Source organism: Momordica charantia, assembly GCF_013281855.1.
Source record: "Momordica charantia cultivar OHB3-1 chromosome 6 unlocalized genomic scaffold, Mcharantia_2.0 BLBB01000006.1, whole genome shotgun sequence".
Lineage (NCBI taxonomy): Eukaryota > Viridiplantae > Streptophyta > Magnoliopsida > Cucurbitales > Cucurbitaceae > Momordica > Momordica charantia.
Genome location: NW_028275164.1, coordinates 15,412,097 through 15,423,132, shown reverse-complemented (window position 1 = coordinate 15,423,132; position 11,036 = coordinate 15,412,097). Strand labels below are relative to the sequence as shown.

The 11,036-nt window shown below is 36.0% G+C and overlaps 1 long non-coding RNA gene across 1 annotated transcript; it reads right to left on the bottom strand.

Annotated features, from left to right (window-relative positions):
• Nucleotides 1-7,100: 7,100 nt before the first annotated feature.
• LOC148210767 (uncharacterized) lies at nucleotides 7,101-9,987 on the bottom strand. The gene is made up of 3 exons (XR_015791285.1): nucleotides 9,244-9,987; nucleotides 9,116-9,158; nucleotides 7,101-7,392 (listed from the first exon to the last, which is right to left on the bottom strand). It is a non-coding gene; the product is annotated as an uncharacterized LOC148210767 (long non-coding RNA).
• Nucleotides 9,988-11,036: the final 1,049 nt, after the last annotated feature.

Here is an 11,036-nt window from a genome sequence, read left to right as displayed (position 1 = left end):
CCGTAACACAAAGTTAAGAACTCTATTAAAATGCCTACTAATTGCTTCTCCTGGCGTAGAAAATGTCTAACATATAACTTATTTTTTACATCATGTCCAGGAATATGTAAAAATATTACAACTATTTCCTCAACTTCCACATTTGTCGTGCCTATTAATTTTCTAGTTGTTTTAAGCATATTACATAATATAGTAAGACATCTCCTATTCATACATATAATCTCAAAACATTCTAAATCACTCTCGTATATTAGACGAAAAAAGTTCAATTGTCTAATTCAATGTCGATAGAAAGAACTTCCACGCATAAGTCTTCTTTGTGTTTGTCCTCTGTACATTATCATTACTACCAATAGGAAACATGTTTTCATTATTTGCTTTAGCATCTTTAAATAGGACAACAAGATAATAGGAATTTGTTATTTAGTAGTTGAACATATGTGAGTCATATCTACATAATAAACAAAATGTTCAAAATCACTACTACAATTTGAGGTAGTTTTTTACCTTTTGTGACGTTTTTTAACCATCACGAAAAGTTAGAAAAAAAACATGCTTTTCGTGATTTTTTTTGATGGAGAGACGCGTTTTTTTGTGGGAAAACACATCCATAAGTTTAAACTCCAACCCCCCCCCCCCCCCGGCAATTATATGACACCTTACTCAATGACGAACTTCCTCCTCCTCTAAAGTTCTAGAGAATTTCTTCCATCTAGCTAAATTTTCTCTCATATTCTTATCCTTGCATATCAAGTAAATCTTGTGTTGACCATGATTGTTGTTCAACCTGCAAACGTTGTGCCTCTAATAACTCCTCAATTATTGCAAGTCAAGCTTCCAATTTCTTAACGTATTCTTGTGAACATCCTGCCGACCCTTTTACTTGGTGGCTCGGCCCATATTTCATCCCTGTAATGTATGATGATTTTTTGTCGAGGGCTATCTCCATCGCATCTTCTTGACTTAATTCTCGACCTTCTTTTGATTTTTCTACCAACTCCACCATTTTGTCCTACACAAACAAATATATTACCTAGAATTCTGAATATATATTACCACTAAATTTATACCATCATACTAGTACTTATGTATTTTGAGCAAATTCGTTGGTCCAATCCTTCGTCAGATAACAATGAGTCACGTAAAACAACTCAAAGGGGCTCAAATATGTCTCATTTTCCTTTTTCTATAGCAACAGATTATTTAATAATAATGAAAGGCAAAACATATAACGCACTACCACATATCAGAAGTTTATATCTTATCTTCTCGATGTGAGAGAAATTATTTCAGTCCAGCTCGATGATTAAATGAGAGTTTTCTCCTACTTGCTTTCTTTTTCACATGAATATATCATTTATTCTAAACATGAATATTGAATAAGTTACTTTCCCTACAGTAGTCTCTCATCTATCACATAGCATATTCCAATCATTTTGTTGAATTCTTCCATATGGTTGTCGTCGAGCCATTGTTGGATCTTCAAATTCACAATAGTCTTTGTAGCGCGTCCCTATCCCATACTTGATATAATCCCATGATGACGAATAGTGACATCGACCTCAAATTTATTCTACACATGTAAACAAATAAATGTAGGTAATATCACATTCATTTTAAACAATTATACGATAAATAGAAATATAACAACATATCTTACCAATTTTGAATAGTGTTATTATAAATATTGTCCGTGATGTCCATTTCTTCTGTATTTCTAAAGGAACATTCTAACATGTCAGACAACTAATTTCACTGTTGAATAGACTGGCTAGATACCCAACAGGTTTGCTGCTTTTGCAGTCCACGAAATTGGTATGGGATTACCTCCATTTGCAACTATCATCACGACTCCTCGAGATTCTCTGCGAACTCCTAGTTCTCCATCATAGTCGTTATCTAACAACATTGTTCCTGCAAAATAAAAAAAAATTATCACACTTGTAATACTTTATCACAATTATATTGCATAACATTGAAACGATATTTCATATACCAATCATATGTATGTGTCAAAGTTATCGCTTTCTTCGTCATCGTCTTCTTCTTATGATGTTTTATAATTTTTGCATTCTTCCTCATCTTCATCTTATTCCTCATCAAATATGTCTTCCTTTATTACCTCATCGAAATCTAATACTATCTCGAGACTATCATTATTGTCGGAAATTATAATCGGTTCTATATCATCTCTATAAAATGTATGTGTTTCGAGATCCACTTCTTCAACTTGACACTGATTTATAACTTGTTCTTGTAAGTCAACTTCTTCTATCTCTGGCACATCCCATAAATGTCTATGTTCAACTTTTTGAACTACTTTCCATCTACTACCTAACTTCAGATCTTCAATATAAAATACTTGTTGTGCTTGGGAGACAAGTATGAATCGTTCGTTCTGACACCACAAATAACGTGTGTCTATGCTCGTAAAATTATGGTACTGAAGAATACGATTTTTCTTAGAATTCGTATCATACCAATCACACCTGAACAATAGTACTCATTTTTTATTAGTGTAGCTCAATTCGAGAACTTCTTTGATGACACCGTAGAAATCAGATTACTTAGTGTTATGTCTACCCATAACACAGACTCCACTATTTTGTGTTGTGCATTGATCATCGATCTATCGAATTAAATCGAGCTTCATTCGTAATACACCAATTATACGAATGAATTCGAATATCAGGACCACATGCTAATGTATTCAATTCATGCACAACAGCATCCGACTTTGAAGAAACTTTGGATGTCATCTAGAGACATATTTTACAAGAACAAAAGTCATAGAAATAGTGAACCATAGTAAATAGTTGATATAAAAAAATTTCATGTAGTAAAACTCACTTTTCTTTTGAACCATTATGGAAATGGAACTTCGTGCAACCTAGCTAAATTACCATTACATTCTCGTTGTAATTCTAATTCATGTTCTCTGTGAGACGATACCAATAATCAATAATGTTTAAAATAAATTTATCCAATTTGAGTATAAGAAAGTTCATACAGTCTATATGGATCCACTGCTTCGCAATTGGATAGAACATACCAATGCGCCCTTAGCAACTCAGCAGGCAATAATTCCTTCAGTTGTGAACCACCGATTGGACGTGCATTTTGTGAAAATACAGGAAGATGTTCCTTTGATTCTCTTAAGTCCACCATGTCATCATTTCGAATGGGCCTATTTAATTCGGTTTCAATTCCATCCAGATACATTGAGCAAAACGTCAATGCTTCATTCGCAATGATAGCTTCTGCTATAGAACCTTCAAGTCGAGCTTTATTTTTCACATATTGTTTCAGTGTCCTCAGACTCCTATGAGCATATGTGATATTAATTAGTTATATCACTAAATATCTTTTGTAACTAAACATATAAATAAAGGTTTATACCTCTCAATAGGATACGTCTAGCTATAATCGACAGATCCCACTAGTTTGGCTTCTTCAGGCAAGTGGATAGCTAGATAAACCATAACATCGAAAAACGCCATAGGGAATATTCTCTCAAATTTGCATAGAATCAATACAATTGCATCTTGCAACTTATTCAACGTCTCAACTTTCAATGTCGTTGCAGTCAATTCTTTAAAGAAATTCGATAGTTCTGCAATAGCCCCACTAACATCACAAGGCAAAAATGGACGAACCCCCACTAGTAAAACTCTTTACAGCAACACTTGTGAGTCATGACTTTTCAGGCCATATATTTTTCTGTCTTTAACGTTAACACATCTCGATACGTTCGATGCAAAACTATAAGGGAATTTGACGATTTTCAAAAAGCTACAAAACTTCTTTCTTTCATCTACCGTTAAAGTGTAGCTAGCATGCGATTTCAACAATTTGTTCCCAACTTGTCAGAGATGTAATTCTTTACGTATGTTCAATTTTATTAAATCCTTATGTGCTTTATCGGTGTCCTTTATTTTCCCTTCAATATTTAATAACGTGCACGTGACATTATCACTAATATTCTTCTCGATGTGCATGACATCTAGTTTGTGTCGAATTTTGAGACTTTGCCAATAGGGTAATTCAAACAATATGCTTCTCTTCACCCAATTAAATTCACTATGAAGTCCTTTCTGTTTCCACTGTAAAACGTTGATAGTTTTCCCAAGTGGCGGAAAAACAATGGAATCTAACTAGTGGACAACATATAATCTAGAAAAATGTCGTGGTGCAACTCTATTTTTTGTTTTCCCCATTGTACTATTTGCTTTTTCGCTAATGATGACTTTGTGGTAAGAATCGGCGATGTCACATGTAGCATATCTTACTATTCAATTTATCTGACGTAATGTCCTTATTACATACTAGACATGTCTTTTATCCTTTCGTACTCCATCTTGATGAATTGTCATAAGTTGGAAAGTTGTTGATTGTCCTTATCAAAGCTGGATGAAGTCGAAAGTTGTTACCACTACATGCATCATACGTATCAACACCGATAGACCATAATTCTTTTAACTTTTCTATCAATGGTTGCAAATAAATGTCTATCTCTTTTCCTGGGGATGAGTAATGACATGAAAAAAGATGATTCTTTCATACATTTCCAAGTGGCAAGTTATATGGAATCAATATTACTGGGCACATTATGACAAATTCATGCTTCCAAATGGATTCAATCATCAATAGTCAAGGCTAATTTTACATTTTTTGGTTCTTCTGCGAACCAAGAATGTTGTCTATCAAAATTTTTCCACGCCACAACATCTGTTCGATGTCTTAAAACCCCCTCATTTTCTAGTTTTTTTCCCTTATACCATCTCATTTCTTTTGGCGTATGGTTAGACAAAAGTAATCGTTGCAATCAAGGCTTCAATGGGAAATATTTTAAATTTTTTGTGGAATCTTTTTTCCTTTACCCTTGTTTGTTTTGTAACGAGATACGTTGCATTGTAGACAAACATCAGCTTGCTCATTTCTCTCCAAAATAAGATACAATCATTCTTCCAAGCATGTATTTTTTTCATATCCTAAACCCAAATCTCGTAACATCTTTTTTGCACCATAATAAGACTTTGGAATTTTACAATCATTAGGAACAGCTTCTTTAAGTAATTGCAACAATATATTAATTGATTTATTACTCCATAGATTAAGTACTTTGATATGCATTAACTTAATCATGAATGCTAGCACCAAAAATTCCACTAAAAAGTCTTCAGAAACTTCCAACTTCAGTGTTTTAAGTTTTGTTGCAACATTTGATATTTTCATTATGTATTCCCTGATGTTTCCTTTACCAACGTATCTTGAAGAGGTGAGTTTTGCCATAAGGGTACTCACCTCTGCCATATCGTTTTTGGTAATGTACTGCTTCATTTCCTTTAAAAAACCTTTGGCATTCGTTCCCTCAACAATAGAGCCTCTAAACGTTTCTAGAATTGAGCGCTTCATGATCATCAGACACATGCGATTAGACCTATCCCACTTCTCATTTCAACCTTATTAGGATTTTCCTCAGTTGAAGTAGGACGATCTACCCTTAATGCAAGTTCCAAATCCATACACCCAAGTACTATCTGGATGTCTTCTTTCTAGTCCTTAAAATTAGCCCCATTCAGTCTAGGAATGTTGTTGACTTCAGTGGACATATTCTCAGAATTACCAACCTTAACTGTATAAAGAACATAAGCTCAATATAGTAAGTAATGTCACACAGACATATATAAATATTCATGACATTCTAAATAAACTTTATGAGGACAAGTGAGATACCTAATGCAACATTTACATTCAGTCTTTGGACAAAAAATGTTAATTTACTAGTAATACTCTCAGTACAATAATAAAACATTAATAATTCATTCCTTTTACATGATAACCTTCCTTTGGGCCAACTAACAACTTAAAAGACACAACCTTATGTTATCCCTATTTATTATTGCATGTGTGTTTGTTGTTTGGCCAAATCGCAACCTACCCTAGCACGGTAGCCTTATGCGGCACTCCACTGGAATGCCGCAAACTTTATTTATTTATTCCTTTTTTAATAATCAATCACAAATTCTCATATGCGGCACTTCACGCAACTTACTTTTTTTTTAAACAGTAACTAATTCAATTTTGGTATGATCGATTTGATAAAATTAGGAAGAACTTATATATTAACCTTTATCAAATCAATCGACAATCAATTCAAACAATTTTCAAATTAAATAATTCAAAATTGTCGGATCAATCCAAATAGTTTTAATAATTCAGATTTCATGTTGTTTCATAATAAATTTGACTAAGGAAACAACCAACAAATTTATTCATAAACAGCAATTAAATATTTAGCAAACAACCATGCAAAACTTGGCTCTGATACCACTTGTTAGAAAACAAAAACTTTAATGTAGGATCTATGCATGGGAGTAGGCTAAAGAACTATAAGTTATTTCGAATTATCTGGATCCATGAGTAAATATTCCAAATTCATGTAGCAATATCTGCGTGGTTTGGGTCTTCCTCAAGTATGCAGCCTTAGATCAAAGATGAGAAATACTCTCTATTAGATGGGGAATATGAGACTAAAGGAGTATATTGGGGACCATAACCCTATATTTATAAGTTGATTCTAGGGTTTCCCATAATCCCCTAGGATCAACAGGCTGGTATCTGTCCAGCGGGCCACACCATATATAGGAAGTTTATGGGCCCTAATTAGACCACTTATTTTTCCCATGAATAGTAGTACATATAATTTATCATAAATTGTTACCCATTTAATGGAATTAATTAAATTAATTCCAACAGTTCTTGTAACGCCCAAGAAATTTCACCATTTCCAAACAGGGACCATTACTAAGACTACCTAAAATTTTCACATAAACAAGAGAATTATTTTCACCACAATACTAAGCAATAAAGCTACCACGCTTCTCCTGCACTACTTTAATTTTCAACACTCACGAGAGCTTGAACAATTAGAACAGCAACACTAAAGTTTTAAGAGAAACTCACATCCTATACAGATAAACCATTTAATATCGACTTCACATTAACCAAACCCTTCAAGGAAACTTTTACTAACTATAAACCATCCACTAAATGAATATTAACATCTCGAATGGCAATGAAGCAAAAACTAATTCAAGTACGATCAACTTAAACAAATGTATTATTAAATATCCTAAGTAGATTACAATCCCGTAGTTCAAGAGGCTAACAAAATTAATGTTCTAAAAGAATAATGAATCGGCAACCTTACAACATCCTTTAGACAATAAAACTAAACAAAACCAACCACTACCAACTAAACTACAGGATTAAATGGCCACCACTATCCAAACTAAAAGAAATTAATTGCACGCAGCATAGCTAATGGTCCTTCTGATCAAGCCTCCTCCTCACCATCACCATCCCAAGAGCTAGCTCGATATCTGCAAACTGGAGGGGAAAAGAGGGATGAGTACAACCACAGTACTCAGTAAGCAGCCCTTATCTGAAGGATCACGCATAAACAGCATGCTTATCAAGGAACAACGAGTCATGCTTATTAAAGGATCAACACACACACATCATGCTCAACCAAATCATGAAACATTCACAGTCATGCTTTTCATCACATTATGCATTCAAACATAGACACATTCTATAAAATTCGGTGACAACCACAACCAGGAACACATTAACTACCAGTACTAACCTCTAGTCTCCCTAACATCTCAAGTACCTCTACGCTTATCACCGCTACTCTAGCCTTCCACAGTTAACCCCTTCGAGCAGAGTCGGCCCCTGACCATTTATACCCAGAGCCCCAACCCTGCAGCATCGGCCCTCGACCATTTATACCCGAGGTCGTGAACTCTGCATCGACCCTCGACCATTTATACCCGAGGCCTCGATGTCTTACAATCTATTGGCCCTTGACCATTTATACCCAAGGCCCCAATAGTTCTCATTTCGAAAAACTCCTCGCATCGACCCCCGACCATTTATACCCGAGGCCTCGACGCTCATCTTTATCCAATATTGGCGTATCGACCCCCGACCATTTATACCCGAGGCCTCGATACCCAATTAGTGACGTATCAGCCCTCGACCATTTATACCCGAGGCCCTGACACTCACCCATTCACTTCATAACTTTCATAACTCCACATAACATTTCTAGCCTCCAACCAAGATTTCAGTACTACTTTCCTAATAACACCAACCACCACAACGCCCATCACGACACAACCACTAGTATGATTTCAATGCGTCACAGATCTCAAAAACACAAAGTTTGACAACAACCAACCTGCTCACAGCATAGCGCACACAAAGCTTCAACAAACAACCCTATGACATTCTTCACATAACATGCTTTTCACAACATAACAAATCCTAATCACTTCCAACCATACAATATCAGTAAGTTCCTAAAGTTGCAGACAACAAACAGGAATACCAGTCATATACATATCCAATATATAAAATAACCGCAAGTTACAATAACAGCATCGACCTTACAAACCTGTCCAACAATTAAAATAATAAGAGAAACATGTTTATAATGTAAAATCAGCAAGAACAATTTCTATTAACACACATCAACGCACACCCGCCCCCGTGCTACTTACCTTGTTATGTCCCAAAATTCTCACAAGAGTCCTACTTGTTACTACGCCATGCCTCAAGCATCAACAATCTCATAACAGTCCAATATGCGATACACCAAAATGATCATATGTAAAAGCCAATCAATCTAAAATAATCCAACATGATCCAACAGCTCCAACAGGCATCGTTCACAGAAAGGCACAACCAACAACTTAACCAAAATATAATTGATAAGTACCCAGCATACATCAGACACAACCGATTTCTCATAAATATTTAATATGCTTTCGAAACAACAGATTATAGCACCGGTATACAAATTTCATCACGAAAACAAATTAGAACATAACAACAATTCCATCATGGTCATCCAAAATTACCTGGCTACAATTGATTCACACAACCACATAATTTTCCCAAGATATATCAACCGTTTTATCAACAATGACGTTTACTAAATGATAACAACGACAAGAAACATGCAAATATCACGCATGGGCACACGAGCAAACAACCATATCATATCAGCACACAACAACCAATCCCTCCAGTAAGAACTACTTACAAACAAATGTCCTAAAGCTTCTAAGCTTGTTGAACACTTCCTACTACAAAAAGAGCACGATCTCGAGGTTAGTAGCCCATCAGAAACATTTACTTATAAACGAAACCGAGTTTAGGTAGAGTCGTTACCTACTAACTCACACTAAAACAACTTGGGTTAGGAGTGGGTCGACGTCGAGGGGGTTCGGGCTCCCAATCTGAGTTCAAAAGACCTTAGGCTTGCCGTCCTGATGTCTAAAAGCGATGGGCAACGCAAATCAAGGTCCGTGTGGGTGTCGATCAATGCCAAAATGTATCAGAACGAAGATATCGTCGCGAATCTACTACTGTTCGCGTCGGGATTGCAAAAAGAACGAGTCGCCGGAGCTGCTGTTCGCCGGAGACAGCCGTCGGGAGTTGCACACGTTGCCGGGGTTGAGGCTGTAGCAGTAGGTCGTCGGGGCCGCCGTGAAGCTGACCTGTGCGTCGTGCGCCGCCGTGGAGGAACGTCGTTCGTCGCACACCGCCGCGAGGAGCGCCGCAGGATGGTACAAAAACCGTCGCGCCGCCGTGACGATGCTGCACCCCTGTTTGCTGCTACAGATCTGGTCGAGGAAGGTGCGACTGCTCGGTTTCTCGCCGGAGATCAAGAAAGAGAGCCGAAATCTCGAGCGTCGCTGAAGTCGGTACACCAGACGCGTACTTCGCCGCTCCTAGGGCTCTTCTTCGTCGCCGTCGGAGGAGAGCTGGGTCGCCGGAGGGAGCCGTGCCGATGCTGCTTCGCCGGAGAAGAAGTTCGAAGGGGGGGGGGCTGGCGGCTCAACAAGGAGAGGAAGAAGGGGAAGGAGAAAAGGTGTTTTAGGGTTTCTTTTGTTTTCCAACATTTTCTGTAACTTTTTTTAAAACCTAAAAGCCCAAACCTTTATTCTTGAAGGTGGCCCAACTAAATAAAACAATGACCCAATAATTATAGTTTAAAAAAAAACAAATAAAACCCACAATCCTATACAAAATAGTTAACTTAAACTCTAAAACCCAAGAATAATAATTTAAAGAAAAGTAGAATTTACGAAGGAAAATCCTAAAACCCCCCTGAATTTAAGATTTAACTAAAAATCTCCTACATAGTTCGAGAACTTCAATTATCTTAATCCAATGAAATTAAGCTTAATTCTAATTTAGCCAAAAATTAGAATTTCAAAGTTAGAAGATCCAAGAATTAAAGTTATCAAGTTAGGGAAAAATCCAAAGACATTATTTGTCTCTTAAAATAAACGAGTCAGAGAACGCGGGACGTTACAGTTCTATCATTAGAATTTCTTCAACTTCTTCACATAAGGGAAAGATTAACTTTGATTAATAAAATAGGTCATTTGTGCTTCAAACTAACCAAGACCATAGGGTTGTGAATTTTCATGGTGAAATGGTATTGTTAGAGCTAGACTTGGTTGCAAGACACTATGAGGCTTAGTCAGGACTCTTAATACTAATACTTGTTTTAAAACTCTAATTATATACCATTGGTTTTAATATTCTTTAAGTTGCTTGAAAAAATTATGCTCTAATATGTGATACAAGAAAAACCTATTTAAAAACGTTGTGCTTGATATCTGCTACACCATGTTACATTATTAGACTTGTAAAAATTAAACATGATTGTATGATTAGTTGCTTTATTTTTCTACAGATTGAGCTTATATTTAAAGCACGCAGCCCCTTTATTGTAGAGTATAAATATTCTTGGGTAGAAAATGTCACTAATATATCTTGACTATTTTATGATGTTGCCTACCTAAGCTTTATTTTGTTGTTAGGTTTAGTATATTTTCTAACTGTTAATGTACATGAAAACAAACTTCATGAACAATAAAAAAGAAGGTAGTCATCTGAACAACTGGAACTTATTGTATTTTTGGTTGTTCATTCTATTTTTTCTCTCTTTG